Below are 17,847 nucleotides of genomic sequence, written 5' to 3' on the forward strand. Positions count from 1 at the left end.
GGGTAGGATTTGAAGGTATGGATTTGGGCTGGGTAATGTAGGAAGTGGGATTTGTTAGGGATGTAAAGGGTTTGGAGGAGTGTTCTTATTTGTGTTGGGGAATTTTTGGGGATGACTTAGGTTCGGAATCATCATCAGAGATGCTTTAGATGGAAGTATCTGTGTCTTGGATTTTTTCGAGGTGCCAACACCGGCCATGATCCTCGTTGATCTATGTTTAGAGGAGGAACTACCAGAGCCAATTTTGGATGGTTTCATGAGAAGTGGTGGTGCTTGATTTATTGTAGGAGGGTTGCATTAGAACATGGATGGAAGAATAGTGGAGAAAGGAGCAAGTGAAATGGGTGTAGCGCTTGAGTCGGGAGATGATGATAAGAAATCAAAGAAGGTTTTCTCTAAAAAATATTTTGGGGGAAATGGTGAGCGAGAAGGTGATGGAAATGGTGAAAGCGATGGAGTTTTGAGATGCAGATTCTTTCATGCAGCAGCTTCGAAACACACCATTTTAAAAATGAAATAAACTTAGAAGATATGAGATGAGGTTTTTGCAAAAAAGTAAGTTATTGTTTTTTAGTGGTGAGATAAATGATTTTGGAATCTTAGAGGAACAGTTTTGGGATTTTTGCAGAGGGACTTGAAAGATGAAGGTGCCACGCATGGAGGGTGGTTCAGAGGAGACAAATTTTATTGGGAAGGAGGACTGTAGACGTGAGGTGGCAGACATAAGCCTGGGTAGCTGTTACCTTTTGATAAAGTACATAAAGTACCGTTATAAGCAGATCTTTGAGCTTCTCATGAGGATGAAAAACAAAGATTGTTTTGTTAAGGACAGAAATGAGACAAGAACGTTCTTTGTTATGACCAGCATAATCTGGTTTTTGTTTTCAAAGAGTTATTGTTGGATTTTTTTTTTTTTTTTTCTTTGAGGAAATTGAAATTTTCTTCAACAACAGGTTTAGTAAATATGTTTGCTAGTTGATTGTTTGTATCAACAATGATTAATTCAACTTCTTCTTTGTTCATATGATCCCTAATAAAACGATGTTTTATTTCAACGTGTTTAGATCTGGGTGTTGAATGGGATCTTTAGAGAGATTGATAGCACTTGTTTTATCACTATAAATTGGAATAACTTATTGAAAAGTCTTCAAGTTGGTTTTTAATCCATAGAACATGGGATCAACAATTTGCAGCTAAGACGTATTCAACTTCAGTAGTTGATAATGTGATTGTATTTTGCTTTCTACATGACCAATTTATTGAGGCTTCTCCAAGAAACTAAAATGCACCACTTGTGCTTTTTCTTTTAATTTTGTCTTCGGCATAGTCAGCATCGCAATAAGCTACAAGATCAAAATGAGTTCCGTTGTTATACCAAAGGTCAAGTTCAATAGTACCGACAAGATAACAAAAAATTCTTTTTACAGCAGATAAATGAGATTCTTTTGGTGAAGGTCGAAACCTAGCAAATAATCCTCATGCAAACAAGATATATGGTCTACTTGCGGTTAAGTAAAGTAATTAACCTATTATTTCTCTATATTATTTTTCATAAATGGATTTTCCATGTTCATCTTTGTCTAAAATGGAGGATGGATGAATGTGAGTTGACATTATTTTGGCTTCATTCATTTTGTATTTTGTTAAGAGGTCTTTTATCTACTTTTCTTAACATATAAAGATTCCTTCTCTATGTTGTTTAATTTGTATACCAAGAAAATATCTCAACTCTCCCATCATACTCATTTCAAATTCGCTTTTCATGATATTAGAAAAATCCATACACATTTTTTCATTTGTTGACCCAAAGATGATGTCATCAACATACACTTGAACAGTAAGTAAATTACTTTTATCAATTTTCTTAAAAAGTGTTGTTTTAGTCCATATAAATCTTTGGTAAGTTTGAAGACATGATTTGGTTTCTTTTGATTTTCAAACCCAGAAGGTTAATGAATACTTGTTCATTTAAGAAACCATTTAAAAATGCACTTTTGACATCCATTTGAAAAAGTTTAATCAGTTTATGAGATGCATATGCAAGAAGAATTATGATAGCTTATAACTTTGAAACTGGAGCAAAGGTCACATCATAGTCTATATCTTCTTGTTAATTGTACCCTTGAGCTACCAACCTTGTTTTGTTTCCTATAATAGTACCTTCTTCATCCAACTTGTTTCTGAAAACCCATGTTGTTCCAATGATCATTCGATCTTGTGGTTTTGGGACAACAGTCCATACTTCATTCTTTTCAAATTGAATAAGTTTTTTCTTCATTGCTTCGATCCAAGATTGAGAAACTATGGCTTCTTTGATTGATTTTGGCTCCATTTGAGATATCTTTTCCATGTTGTTGATATCATCTTTAAATGACATTCTTGTTCTGATTCCACCAGATGTATTTCCTATAATTGGATTTTGCGGAAGATCCCCTATGACTCTCCAGCTTCATGGAGGAGTTTGAAATAGAGATTGTTATCGATCTCATTTTTCTGAGGAACAATCTGTTGTTGCTTTCTAGATTTTTCTTCTTCTTTATCATTTATCTTACTTACATCAAATTCATCAAATAATATATGCATGTTTATTTCAACAATTTTTGTTCTCAAATTAAATATGTGATACCATTTGGAAGTTGTTGAGTTTCCCAAGAAAATGGCTTTGTCTGATTTTTCCATATTTCATAGGGTGTTTTGTTAATGGTTTTCATTATGGATACTCGGTTCAAAATGTAGAATGAACTATTGATCACTTCAGCCCATAAATACTTTTCAACATTTCATTCTTCCATGATTATTCTTGCCATTTATTGTAATATTCTATTCTTACAATAAACAACTCCATTTTGTTGAGGAGTTCTTGCACAAGATAGATTATAAGAAATGTCATGTTCATAAAAAAAAGTGTTTTAAAACAAGTGTATATGAATTCTCCTCCACAGTCACTTCTTACGGAGATTATGTTAGAGTCTTTTTCATTTTGTACCTTTTTACATAAATTTTTAAAAATAAATGCATCATTCTTTTGTTTTAAAAACAGTACTCATGAGTATCAAGAAAAGTCATCAACAATAACAAAACCATAGTTTATTTGTCCTAAACTTGTTGTTTTGATAGGACCAAAAATATCAATGTGAAGTAATTCTAGAAGTTTTTAGTTGATATAAAATCTTTTGAATGAAAATTAATCTTGACTTGTTTTCCTTTTGCACAAGCTTCGCATATTTTATCATTTTCAAAATTAATTTTGTGCAGCCCTCTAACAAGATCTAATTTGGATAAATTTGAGATTGTTTTCATACTAACATGTCTAGTTCGTTTATGCCATATCCATTTGTCTTTATTGATAGACATCAAGCACGACTCAACTAGTAATTCCTCAAGATATAAAACATAGAGGTGTTTCTTTTTGAATCCAAAGAACAAAATCTCACTAGCGTTTGCCTTTCTCACATCGCATATGTTTGGTTTAAATATAAGTTACATAGTTGACTAATGCTTAGAAGATTATGCTTCAGACCTTTAACATATTGAACATCAATACTTTTAGCAGAGTTTTCCTTACCTATAGGACATTTACCTTTTATTTTTGTTTGATCATTGTTCCTAAATGTGACTGACTTTCCATCCTTTTTGATGAATGACATAAAACATTGTTTATCTCAGGTCATATGTCATGAACAACCATTGTCCAAGTACCATGGTTTTTTCTTGATATTTTAAGAACCAACCTGTATTAGATGTTACAAGATTTTTAAATACCCCTTTGGTTTTGGGTCCTTGAGAGTTAGTTTTTCCCTTAATATTAGATTTTTTAAAGTAACATTGTGATTCAACATGTCCAATTTTGGAGCAAAATGAGCATTTTCTTATTGAAGAATATTTTGATATGTTTTTAAAACGTTCTTCCTTTATGAAACTTTGTGAAGAATGTTATATTTTGTTTGCATAATGTTCTTGCTTTTTAAATGACCCTTTTTCTTTGAATTTTTCTCTCTTTTTTTGAAATAACATTCATACTCAAGATATCCAATTTTTTTACAATACGAACATTTTTTTTTCACATCTCTTCCTTTCTTTCAGGAACAATTTTTTTTAAAAAAAAGTTTTTGTTTTTGGGTTTTGTCAAAATCAAATCCACCTTTATCAAATCCACATTTTTTTCAATTTATGTTTTAAGAAGAACATTCTCTTTTTAAATCATAGAACATTATTGATTTTTCAGTTTTCTCATTTTTCTTAACATGAGAATCCTGCATGCTTTGAATTATATTTTTTTAGTTCATCAATCATAGCTTGAGCTTTCTCTTTTTTTATTTTTAAACTTGGTCTTTTAAAGAACAACATTTTTTAACAAAGAGATTTGAATCGTTTAGTAAGTAGTCAAACTCTTTTCCCATTTTTTCACATAAAGAACATAGTTCACAATATATTACCTCAGTGTCTTATGAGTTTGCCATCAAATACATATTGGCTTATTCATGCTCCTCTGTTTCTGATTCATCAAAATCATCCCATGTAACTATCATGGATTTTTTCTTAAAGGAAAATCTTTATGGTGCTCATCTGATTCATTCAATTTTGTAATTTCCTAGTTTGTTGCATCCAAAACAGGTACTTTGACTTTTGTCTACATCTGCATTTGGAAACCTCTTTTGGATCTGATCTCTTCTCCTCATCATTCTTTAGAATTTTCTCGTAAGAACAACTATTTCTTCATCAATATCTTCCTGTCTGATTTCTTCTAAATCATCTCTTTCATCTGGTTGCAATGGCATGCTTTCTTCAGAATTTTGAGAAGCTTTCAAGGCTATTATTTTGCTTTTCTTTGTTGGTTTGTTTTCCTATAGCAACACTTCATGTGCTCGTAAGGTTCCAACTGTTAAGACAAAATCTCAATTTAATGTTTTGATGAAAACAAACAAAAAGTTAATTAAGAATTCTAATTATGATTCTAAGTGTTTTGATATTTAACATGTGTTTTTGAGTATGTTAAAACAAGATAGGTATCAAACATCACAAATTAGATCAAAGAAAGCAGTTTTGGAAAACGAAGATTGATCTTGAAGCAGTTCTGGAAAACGCAGATTGATATTGAAGCAGTTCTGGAAAACGCAGATTGATCTTGAAGCAGTTCTGAAAAACGAAGATCAATCCTGGAAACAATATTCATCTTATACTCTCATATAGAATCAACAAAAGATCAATCCAAGTCACATTTGTTCCAGAATTTGAAGAATCAAAGACATGCTTCAATAAAGACATATCACAAAGATCATTCTTCTTATAAAGCAAATGCAAGTACAAGACTACAAGTAGCAAAGTACACTACTGATTTGAACTATTCTAAAGCCTGCACACGTAACAGAAAAGCATGTACTCAAGGCTGACATACTGACACAAATCACAAAAGTACAAGGCTAGTTCATCACAAACCAGAAGATCAATCCTGGATCGATCTTTTGATGCAGCAGATCAATCTTGTATTTGGCAGAATTTATCCAACAACTCTTTTATGACAGCTGGTCCCTTTCCAACGGCCACATGAGCTGTCCTAAGCCTTTTTGGAGTCTATAAATGCAACTGCAAGTTGAAGAACAAAACACAACAATCAGCACCAAGCAAAAGATCAATCTTTTCGATCATACTCAAGTGTCTCAAAATCTTTCTTATAGTTTGATGTTTTGTTTTAATCTTTGTGTTGTAATCATTTACAACTGAGGTCTATTTACAGAATATATTTCTCAAACAAGAGTTGATAAATATCAAGATTCTAAATAGTCTCAAATCCATCACTTTGTAACTCAAGGTTGTTTTGTCAAATCTTGAGTAAATTACAAAAATCCTTTCATGTTTTGAAAGGTAACTTGTTAAAGCCTTTCCAAAACAGTAAAGGAGAACTGAAGAAATCCTTTCTAGGTAGAAGGGTAGGAATTGTGTAAAGATCAAGATTGATCCATGAAAACCAAGAACAGTCTTGGTTTGAAGATTAGGTGAAAAAATCTCACGGTTGTGAGGACTGGACGTAACCCGGATTGGGTGAACCAGGATATATCCTTGTGTGATCTCTCTATCTTTATCTCTATTTATTTTATGCGTTACAATCAAATCATATTTTGATAAAATTGATTTTACTGTTTTTAAAGCAAACTAAGATTGATCTTCAACAAAACCAAGATCGATCTTCATCGCTGCCAAGATCAATCTTGGATTGAGATCTTATTTTTAAAACAGAATTTTTAAAAGGGGCAATTATAATTCAAACCCCTCTTCCTTATAATTGATATTTTTTTACTTCACCAACTAGTTCTTCTAATTAGAGTAACTTAAGATTCTTGACTTGACTTATAGTTGTCACCATTGGTCTTCATATGATTGGAAGACATCTCACAAGTTTTCTTACTCTGTCTTGTACTTAGTATGTTTTGCCTAAGGAGCGCATTTCATTTACAATAGTTGTAAACCTTAAATACATTTCATCAATAGTTTCTCCTTCAATCATTTCAAACAGTTCAAACTTTCTTATGCCTATATCAATCCTTGTTTCTTTGACATGACTTGTTCCTAGGTGATGAGTTTATATTGTGTCCCATACCCTTTTTTTCGTGCCACATTCATGGACTCTTTCACTTTCTTCCCTGCTTAAGGCATATGATAAAAATAATTGAGCTTTAGAGTTTAGAAGTACCTTAGTTTTATCTTCTGTTGTCCAATTTGCTTCTTTCTTTTCAACAGATGTTGAGTCAATTTGGATGATTCTTGGTATGAAGTCTCCATCTATAATGATACGCCACATTCTTGTGTCTTGTGATTTTAGAAACAGCTTGCACCTGGCTTTTACAGAAATAGTAGTCCGTTCCATCAAAGTAAGGTGGCTTGTTTGATGATCTTTCTTCAACAATGTACTTGGCTTTTGATATTGCTTCCTAAATATTTACTTTAGCAATTTTAAGTGTTAATTCTTAGAGGTTAGCTCTGATTCCAATTGAAGTGACAATGTCAATAACAAGAAAAGAGGGTTTGAATTGTAATTACCCCTTTTTAAATAATTCCTGCTTAATCTCAAAATATTTAACTCAAGATCAACCTTTGTATTAAAACACAATAAAAGTAGAACGTTCTTGGTTAGTGATATCACAAAGTTAACTTATCGATGAGATATGTGGTCAGTTAATTATAAACACATAGAGATAAGGGAATAAATATCACACATACATATATCCTGGTTCACCCAAAGTGGGTTACGTCCAGTCCTCACAATTGTGAAATTTTTCACTAAGTATTCAAACCAAGATTTTTCTTAATTTTCATACAACCTTTCCAGATCAATCTTGATCTGTTACAATATTTTATCTTTCAACCTAGAAAGGATTTCCATTGGTTACCTTTCAATCATATAGAGGATTTTTACATATCACCTTTTAATAATAAAAGGATTTTTATACAATTTACTCAAACTATATTCAACACAATAGTCTTGAGTTACAAATGTTATGATTAAAATATTTTGTAAATCTGAGTGTACTCAACACTTTTTTGAGTTTATATTCTTGGCTAATGACTCAGTAGAATGATTTTGATATCTAGATGAAACAAAACTGGAACTATTCCTTTTGATTGGAGAGCTTGTGAACTTTCGAGTATGATAATGTATATGATAGATTGCTTTACACTTGATACTTTTATCTTATCCTTGATCTTGAGGTTTCTTTTATAGGCTTCAAGAAGGTTGATGACAACTCAACTAGCCATTGAAAAAGATCCAACTATCTTATTTCAGTTTAAGTGGATAAGTGTTATCTTAAAGCAGGAAGGTTCTTACAAAACCAGAACGATCTTTGTTGTTGTTTTGAGATGTTCTGAGTTTAAGTTTCTTTGACAATTGTCTTGAAGTAATATTTTGCTTTCTGTCACGTGTGCAAACTGCTCAGAGTTGCAGTTGCAGTGTCCAATCAGGTATGTCAGTATTGTACTTGCTATTTGCTTAAATTGGAGATGATTTTGTTTGTTTCATTATGATGCATAGTTCTTTCCTTTGTTTTTGGAATAAATCTTTCTTATGTGATATTTGTATACATTTGGTAGCTTTGTAAAGAATGATTTTATACATCAGAAATTACCTTCAACTTATTTTCTTAAGAACATGAACATTCTTGGTTTGAAGATAACTAAAGGCTGTGAAGAACGATATTTGTTTTTCTAGAATTTTGTCAGAATGTTCTTCCTTTATTTGAATGAACTTGTCTCTTCTAATATGATCTTGTGTTGATATATTTAATAACTATCTATGATTAATAAACTCAAAAACACATGTTAAATAAGAAAACACTTTTTAAAATCATAATTAGAAGTCTTAATTAACTTTGTTTGATTATCATCAAAACATTAATTTTGGATTTTGTCTTAACAAGTTAAACATGTTGGACAATCCATGGGGAAATACATCAAATAATTTCGACATAGGTTCAAATGAGTGTGATCGAGTTGACAAAATTGTAAATAGAATTGAAGATTATCTTCGTGATTATCCTGAAATGTATGAGAGGCTAATAAGTTATGCAGAGAAATCGTCGTATGATAGATGTACTAAATTCATAAGATTTTCTTCCATCTTGAAATTGTGTAACCTAAAAGCAAGAAATGGATGGTCTGATAAGTGTTTTACAAACTTACTTACATTGTTAAAATATATTTTTTCTAAAAATAATGTGATCCCTAGTTGAACTTATGAAGTCAAATGAATTTTATGTTCTAGTGGCATTAATTATGAAAGAATATTTGCTTATCCTAATGAATGCATTTTATTTCGTAATGAATATGCATTATCAAATATGCATCCCAAGTTTGGTGCACCACAATAAAAGAAGAAGGCAACTACTCTAGCTAAAGTTTTATGGTATTTTCCGATAATACTAAGATTTAAGCTCATGTATCATCATGTGGAAGATGCAAAGCACTTAAGATGACATGTAGATCAAATGATTATGGATAGAATGCATTGACATCCTGCAAATTCTCCTCGATGGATAAAAATTGATAATGATTACCCTGATTTTGACCAAGAAACTTACATATTGCATTATCTACTAGCGAAATAAACCCGCATGTTATCCAAAGTAGTTCTCAAAGTACTTATTCAGTGATTATGTTAATTTATAACCTATCTCCCTGATTATGTATGAAGTGCAAGTTTGTGAAGTTGCATATGCTAATTTTTGGGTCCAACCAACAGGGAAATGATATACATATATATTTGGCTCCATTAATTGAATCCTTAAAGATTATGTAGGAGCATGTGTAAGAGGTATATGATGGGTATATAAAAGAATTCTTCATATTGAGATCAATTGTATTTTGAATGATAAATGATTGCCATACATATGGTAATCTATTAGGCTATAGTATCAAAGAAAAATGTGCATACCCCATTGTGAAGAAAATACATATTGGATGTAATTAGAACATTGTAAGAAAAATCTTTTTCTTGGATATCGTATATTCTTAAACCCAACATCATTATGAAAGCGGAGGAAAGTATTTAATGGTAAATTTCAAGAAGATAGAGCTCCTTACTCATGGTGTCAGGAAAATTGCGATGGACCATAACTAAATGTTCCATATAGGTGCTCTTCAAACATTAGGATTCTAGTGTACGTTCCATTTTTCCTAATATGTGATAGACCATACTAAACTATGTTTCTTCTTCAAAGCTATTTGTAGCAAAGTTATTGACCTTATGAAGCTACTGGCACAAAAGAAGGAAATTGTTGTCACCATATGTGAACTTAAGATATACTTTCCACCCTCATTTTTTGACATAATGGTCCATCTTACAATTCACATTGCCAAAGAAACATAATATTGTGGACCAACTTATATAAGGTGGATGTACCCAATAGAGCGTTACATGAAGATATAAAAAAGTACTTGAAGAATTATGGTCGACCAGAGAATTGTCTTGTTGAACAATATATAGTTGAAGAAGATGTTGAGTTATGTATTAATTACTTCTCCAATGTTGAATCCATAGGGCTTCCCAAGTCATGTCACTTAGGAAGAACAACAAGGGAAATGATTGGTCAAAATGATGTAGTGACCATGTCAAACGTCGAATTTTAGCAAGCATATTTGTATGTTCTACACAATGTCAATGAGGTCAAGCAATAGGTTGAAATGCACAAGAAAAAACTTAAAGGTTTGAACCCTATAATAGAAATGACAATTGGATAAAAAGATAACACAATCGAACATTTACCTCTTGGCTAAAAGATCACATTTTTTTAGAATTAGATGAAAATCCTAATTCAATTTCAAAAAGATTGAGATAGCAGGTAGTTGGTCCAAGTGTATATGTTCTTTCTTATTTTTTGTTATGTAATTAATAAGTACATATTTTATACAAGAGAACATGATCATCAAAGTACTATGCAAAATAGCGGTGTCATGCTCGTAGCTCAATCTATGAACGTCTCAAGTGCCATAGATAGAAATCCTCCAATTGCCAATATGTCATATTTTGGGGTCATTGAACATAATTAATACTCATTTGAAGCTAATCTAATTTTGATAGAGATACTTTTTAATGTTATCTTCAAATAATTATGAAGTTTAAAAATTATTGATGTACATGTTTATTTTCAGTGTCCCTGCTAAGATAACAATTATGATTGTGGATACTATGTCATGCGATTTATGAAAGAGACCACCATTGAAAATGAAAACACTTTATAGTTAATGTACATGAAAATAATTTTATTATTATTTGTAATCATAGACATTCAATATACTTAAGTTCTAACTCCATTTTATGTTTTCTTTTTCATTCTAAGTACTTTGCTAACTATAAATGTGTTACCTACTCTAAAGACAAGTTAATTGAGGTGAAGGAGGATTAGATTAGTTATATAGTATGTAACTTGTTTGGTGAGATTTTATCTTTTTCTTGAATGTTTGAGTCTTAGATTTTGATTTAAATTTTTTTGTTAACATGGCCCTATCAAAAGTTTTTATTGTTGTAGTGTTTCTAGTAGTATACAAGTCATTCTGCTTTGAAATTTTTAGGCTTGAAACTTTTATTTACCACCCTCACCATGGATAGGCTATTTGGCATTTAGGTTTTTTATTAAGTGTTTATATTTGTTTTTATTTTTTACCCTTTAGTTGTCTTTCATGGTTACCCTAGAATTTTTTATGATCTATTGTTGGGTTTCTTGGCCTTTGATCTCATGTATGGTGATGCATGTTTGTTGAGTTATTTATGGTTTAAATTTTGTACCCTGTCCATATGTGCTTGGAGATAGTTTGTAGTTCTACCAATGGTTTAAAATCATTTATTTTATATAGCTTTTGTCATGCCTTGTGATAGGATTGATTATGGATTATAACTTCTGAAGTTCCCACTATTATCTTTTCTAACTTTTTTCTAAATATGAAAGTTATGTCTTTATATCTAACTAATGTTTAGGTGAATAGTTCGTGGACAGTCTATTGATATCAATTGCTTTGTTTTAAAATTTACACATAATTGGCTGCGGAGGAAAGATTTGTCTACTTTGAAAAATTTGTATGTTTTGTACTTTCATCTTTTGGATGAGTTAATATTAATGCATTTGACCTTTAAAAAACAATGATTTTATTCTGTGATGTTTATACCATAAAATTTGATTAATTTGTGTGTGTGTTAGATCCTAAACTATTATAATAGAAGGAAAAAGTAATATTATAGTAGCACTTGTTATAATAGAAAAGCTATAAAAAGGATTCTTTGAAATTTCATTTAGTACCAGGTATAATAGCACATTTGAGAAAAATGCTATTTAACGGCAACTTATAATAGCGCTTGAAAGGTGCTATAAATCGAAGTCTTATTTTAATATTGGCAACATTAATAGCGCTTATAAGCGCTATGAAAGACCAACATAAGCGCAATAATATGCATGTTTTGACAAAGTGAACGAGAGAAAGAGAATAATATTAAAAACAAAGACAATACTCTTTATATCCCATATTAACTAAGTCATTTGATCATTTTATATTTATTTTTTTAAAAAAAGTATAAAAAAAAAAAATCTCAATTTTACTAAATTATCATTGTTAGATATTGGTGCATTGTCAATATGTATAATCAAAAATATTGCACTGAAAGTGATACATGTAATATTAATTAAATAATAGGTTTAATTGCACTTTTGGTCCTCCTACTTTAGTTGAATCACGAAAATAGTTTCTCTATTTTATTTGTCATCAGTTTTGATCTTCAAATAGAATTTTGGTTCAAAACTTGATGAAATATCATTTTTTAATGATGTATACAAAAAAAATTGATGTGTTGGGGTCTATGTGGGTTAATTGTATTTTAATATTATTCTAAATTTGAAAAATACAATTCTAATTTTTAAAAACAAATTTCCTATTTTTTAAAATATATTTTCTATTTTATTACAACAATTAATTATAAAAAAATAAAAATAAATCAAAAACAACAAAAAAACACTTTCCTTCATAATTTAAAAAACAATTTTGAAAAACCTAATCCCTAGTTTCATCCAATCAATCTTTTTGCCATTTTTCATTCTTTCTCCATGTAGCAGGCGAAATCCACAAAGTAAAATATAATTAATCCATATTTAAATTTGAAATAATATTAAAATACAATTAATTCACGTAGGCTCTGCTACATCATTTTTTTTTTGTTATATATCATTAAAAAAATAGCATTTCATCAAGTTTTGCAATAAAATTCTATTTGGAGATTAAAATTGAGAATAAATAAAATAGAGAGACTATTTTCGTAATTTAACTAAAATAGATGATCAAAAGTGCAATTAAATTTAAATAATACAATTAAAAAACATTAAAATTTTAATAAATCATTCATTTTAAAGTAATTTTTTGTTTTGCAAATGGATTAATTATTATGACGCAGACGAAAATATAATAATATTGGTGTTAATGGATTTATGTCAACCAATCATTTCTCATTAATTAATTGTAACATAGAATTCTCGTGTGCGAAGAATAGAATCTTCTTGCTTAATTTAAGCATAAGTAGGAATATTTTGTGGCTTAAGTTATCCTTTATTACTACTCTAGACTTTTGGCTTGGAGTAGACCATGATTTTTCAAATAAATAAAGGCTATCATTTCAATTGAACAAACAAAAACTATAGTACTAAGTCCTATCTCTGCATATGATCTAATAAATAATTAAGAATATTTTGTATCCACACACGCCGAATGTGTTCGAGCTCCTTGAGTATCATTGAGAAGTAGTAAATGTAATTGTTTTTCTTTAAATGTCTATTAAATTATAAATTATAAATTTTTATTTTATTTAAAATGTTCACTAGATGATGTTTTTATTTTATTTTAAATTGAGGCAACCTCCGTTCATTATTTTTCTAAACCAAAAATTTACACCATCAAACAACCCGACACGAGGCTCTCTTTTGATAGATAAAAATTTTCATGAGAATTGACCCTTAGAACTTGGAAAGGATACTAAACTATACTTCTTTTAATTTGGTCAAAAAGTTATTAATTTAATTTGTAACTTTAGATTAATGATTGAATATATTTTTAGTCCTTTTAAATATATTAAATTTTATTTTTAGTAATTTAAAAAAATTATTTATTGAATATTGGTTATTATAAACTTTTTATTATCAATTTTAGTCTTTATTTTTTGACAAAAAAAAGTTCATATCTTATATTTTTATTGGCTTTTTTTTTATAATATGTCATTGTTAAGACTTTAAAATATTATTAATTTAACTATTTAATCTTTTATTTTATGATTTAATCTTTAATTTAAAGTTATAAATAAATTAATAAAAAATTAAAATTAAATGACTAAATTATTAAACTAATAATATTTTAATTTTAAAGTCTTATCAATTATATGTCATAAAAAAATCATTTGAAACATACAACATCACCTTTTTAAAAATAAAATAAGAATTAAAATTGTTAACAAAAAATTTAAAAAAAGTCAAAATTCAATAAGTTATTAATATATTAGAAAATAAAATATAAATTATTAATATATTAAATAGAATTAAAAACATATTTAATTCTTAAATAAAATAGAAGTTGAAAAGGATACAGTACTACAGAACACTCCTTTCAATTCGGTCAAAAAGTTAATTATTTAATTTGGATTAAGATGAAATAATATCCTTAATCGAGCAAGTATTGTGCTCAAGTGAATGACCAATTTAGACCGAATTAAATGGCCAAACAGTTCGTGAATACATCAACATCAATAATTGATGTTTTCAAAAGATTTAGGATTGAGTGTTAATTAAAGTAGTAAAGCAGGAGCACTGATGATTCCAAGATTGATTTATCGAAATAAAAATAGATTCCAAAAATGGTTTAATGAATATGTCGAATGGATTAGCTGTTGCAAGACAGCTGATTAGGTTTTTTTTTTTTAGTAAAATTTAAAATAAGAGAATGATATTTTAATTTAAGATAAGAAAGATTCTGAGTTATTGAACATTTAAAATATATTTATATTTGTCTATTTTCAATCACACTACTGGTGATCAAATCTACAATATGTCGGATTTAATTAATATCATTTTACCATAAGTTCAAACCATTGGAGTTGCTAAGAAATACTTTCTATCTATGTTAAATTAATTTATAACCACTCAAACATCTAACACATTACATGCACAGTTAGGGAAATAAAAACCGCAAAGCAGTCCAAAAATACCAAAAACTTGATGACATCAAACATTATTAAATATATTTGGATTTTCTTTTGTAAAAATCGCTCAAATCTGATCGAATTTCAGAAATCATTTTTAAAAATCAAACTGTATATATAAAGTTTAGTACTTATTCTTTTTAGTAGAATGAGATATTATATTATACTATGAATATTATTTTTTAATAATACTTATTTATTTTATATAAGTATTAAAAGATATTTTACGAATTGTATTTTGGATCAACAAAAAACTAATTTAATATAAACAGTATTAATTTGAATCGAATCGGATCAATTTTTTTATAGTTGTCATCCAAACCAAACCACAATGATATTTTAATATTTGAATCGAATAGTGTTTAGCCTTAAAACCGATTCAAACCGTACTGGGAACACCTGTAAATTCAACACATATAGAGGTCAAAGGCTAATTATTACATGAGACCTTTTATAGTCTATAATAGTATTTTAGTAAAATTACTAAAAATTGTCACAAATTTTTTTAGAGACCTTATAACGTAAAATCATTTATTAAACTAATATAATCTTTTTCGTATAATGTAACTTTTTTAATGGATAATAAAAAGTCAATTAATTTAATAGTTGTTTCTACAATGTTAATTTTAACTAAGATTTTATTAGTTTAAGTTTTGAAAATTTTAGAATATGAGACCTTTTAACTTTCTTAAATGTTTTTTGTGTCCTTTTTGTTATAATTTTTTTTCTAGAGGCCTTAAGTGATTGCTTTAATGACTTTATCATTGGTCTGATCAGAATATACATAGACCCAAATTTTAATTATAAAGGAAAACTAGGGTGATACATTGATGACGAGCCATTAGCAAAGATGCAATAGTGGTTATGAACAAGGACACTAAAACGTTGTCTTCCCATTTTTTTATAACTTGCATTTGTTTTTCTATTTTATTATTATAATATATTACTTACACTATTTATGTACCAAACAAACTGAAAAATGTTACAAGACTCCATTAGATAATTAATTTGTTGACCTTGGTTCATGAACCAAAGAGATTAAACTTGAGCTAAAAGTTGATATCACTAAACAAATGAATTGAACTTAAGTCACTATAAGAAATCATTTTTCCCAAGGAAAAAAGGACATTTCCGAAGAGCAAACTCCTAAAAAATCCATTAGAACAAGCAATGATTTTTTTTGGGCAGGAAAAAAATAAATTTTGGGACAGAAAACCCTCTAAATTTTTAGTACATGAGAACAAATTTGAATTTCGAACATTCCTAGGAGCTAATCCCTTGAACAAATATCTAAATGGGACCTTGAACGTTTTATTAAGGAGTGTACTATCACAACTCTTTCTGAAGGGTATACTCTTGAGAAACCCTTGGAACTTCTATGAATGTGATCGTTCCTAATCATTCGGAGGTGCAAGTCAGGATCTTCTTTTCTTACGGATTTTCTTCTTCTTCTTCTTCTTCTTCTTCTTCTTCTTCTTGAATCACCGTATTTTTCCTCTAGGAACCAACACCCATGCCAACTTAGATAAGACGTTGAACCTGGTGTTTTCTTCCCTTGGAATGTGTTATACCTTTATTGTGTCAAACATGTTCATTTTTGCTTTGACAAGGCTCGGGTATTTTTGTAGTATTTGGTCTTTGGTTTGGTAATCCCCTTTTATTTCAGATGCTACCAATTGAAAATCCTATTTCACTTTTGACATTTCGAGGACCCATTTCTCCGGCTAGATTCAGTCGCACCAAACAAGCTTTATACTCTGTTTGGTTGTTGGAGGTGATGAATGAGAATTTTAAGGACATCTCTACCACGATATCTATATTATTTTCCAATAATAGATACGCTCCACTACCCTTACAGTTTGAAGAAATGTCAACGAACATCGTCCATTCTTCAATAGTTTCTTTGTTTGACATTGTCATATCCGCTATGAAATTCGCCAATGTTTTAGCTTTGAGCACTTTCTTTGATTCCAAGATGATATCGGATTCAGATAACTCTATCAATCATTTGGTCATCCTCTTGGCTAAGTCGGGTTGAAACAAAATATGCTTGATAGGTAAATTTGTCTTTATCATAATCGGATGGGCGATGAAATACTGCCTTAATCTTCGAGCTGCCACCATTAATGCCAATGTTGTTGGTGAAAAAGTATTTTAAATACAATCCTCTGATTAATGTGTTGTTGATAACAAATACATATAAATAAAGAACAACTATCCTCTAAATATATATGCTGAGTGTGCATATTAAAGACAAAAGTTATGTTAAAAACTATTCAAAGTAGCCTAGATTACAAGTATATTAGAAATCATTTATCGAAACAAAAAGTAAAAGAAATATTGTGGAATCAAGTACATCTAAGCAAGCATCGCTATATAAGGTTTATCCTTTGATGACTAGGCGAATGCAAAAGAAACAAAGACTTTACTTCAGCTTGACATTGTAAAGTCTGGTGATACACACCATTGTTGTCGCAAGCTTCAGGTGAGTCTCGGATGCGAGAAACGTAGTACCTCGATTTCCTCTAATGAACCCAACATGGATTATGTTCCCTTGGCTCCAAGTAGTGTTACATGAATTATTTTGCCTCTGCCTCTAACAAACGTGACGAGCAATTGACTTCCTTTGCCTCTGATAATATCACCAAGCATCTGACCATTTGACCCATGTATCCTCTGATAAAGTTAATGCCTCTAGAAAAGTCAACACTTCGACACAATTTAATAATTCGATGATATCTAAGACATTGTAACACCCCGTTTTTCAAAGCAAGGGTATATTTTTTTTTTTCAAAAGAGATTCATAAAAACAAAGGAATAAAGAAGAAAATACTTTTGGATAAACATTTAAGTCGTAACACAACGACAAATAAGTCAACAGAATTTACAAGCAGCGGAAAAGTTTCTCCAAATATAATTCCAAAGCATTTACACAAATACAAATGGTACATGGAACCCATTCAAATAAGATGTCAAACTGACAATATTAGTATCAATACAGTTTTCCAAATTAAAATACTCCAACCCAAAAAGAAGGACGTCTAGTCCCTATACATCAACCTAATCTGATCATCCTACCAAAAAAAACTATACACCCTGAGTGATCTCCACGCGCCCCGTGAGATCCTCCT

This window comes from Cicer arietinum, chromosome 6, assembly GCF_000331145.2.
Source record: "Cicer arietinum cultivar CDC Frontier isolate Library 1 chromosome 6, Cicar.CDCFrontier_v2.0, whole genome shotgun sequence".
NCBI classification, from domain to species: Eukaryota; Viridiplantae; Streptophyta; class Magnoliopsida; order Fabales; family Fabaceae; genus Cicer; species Cicer arietinum.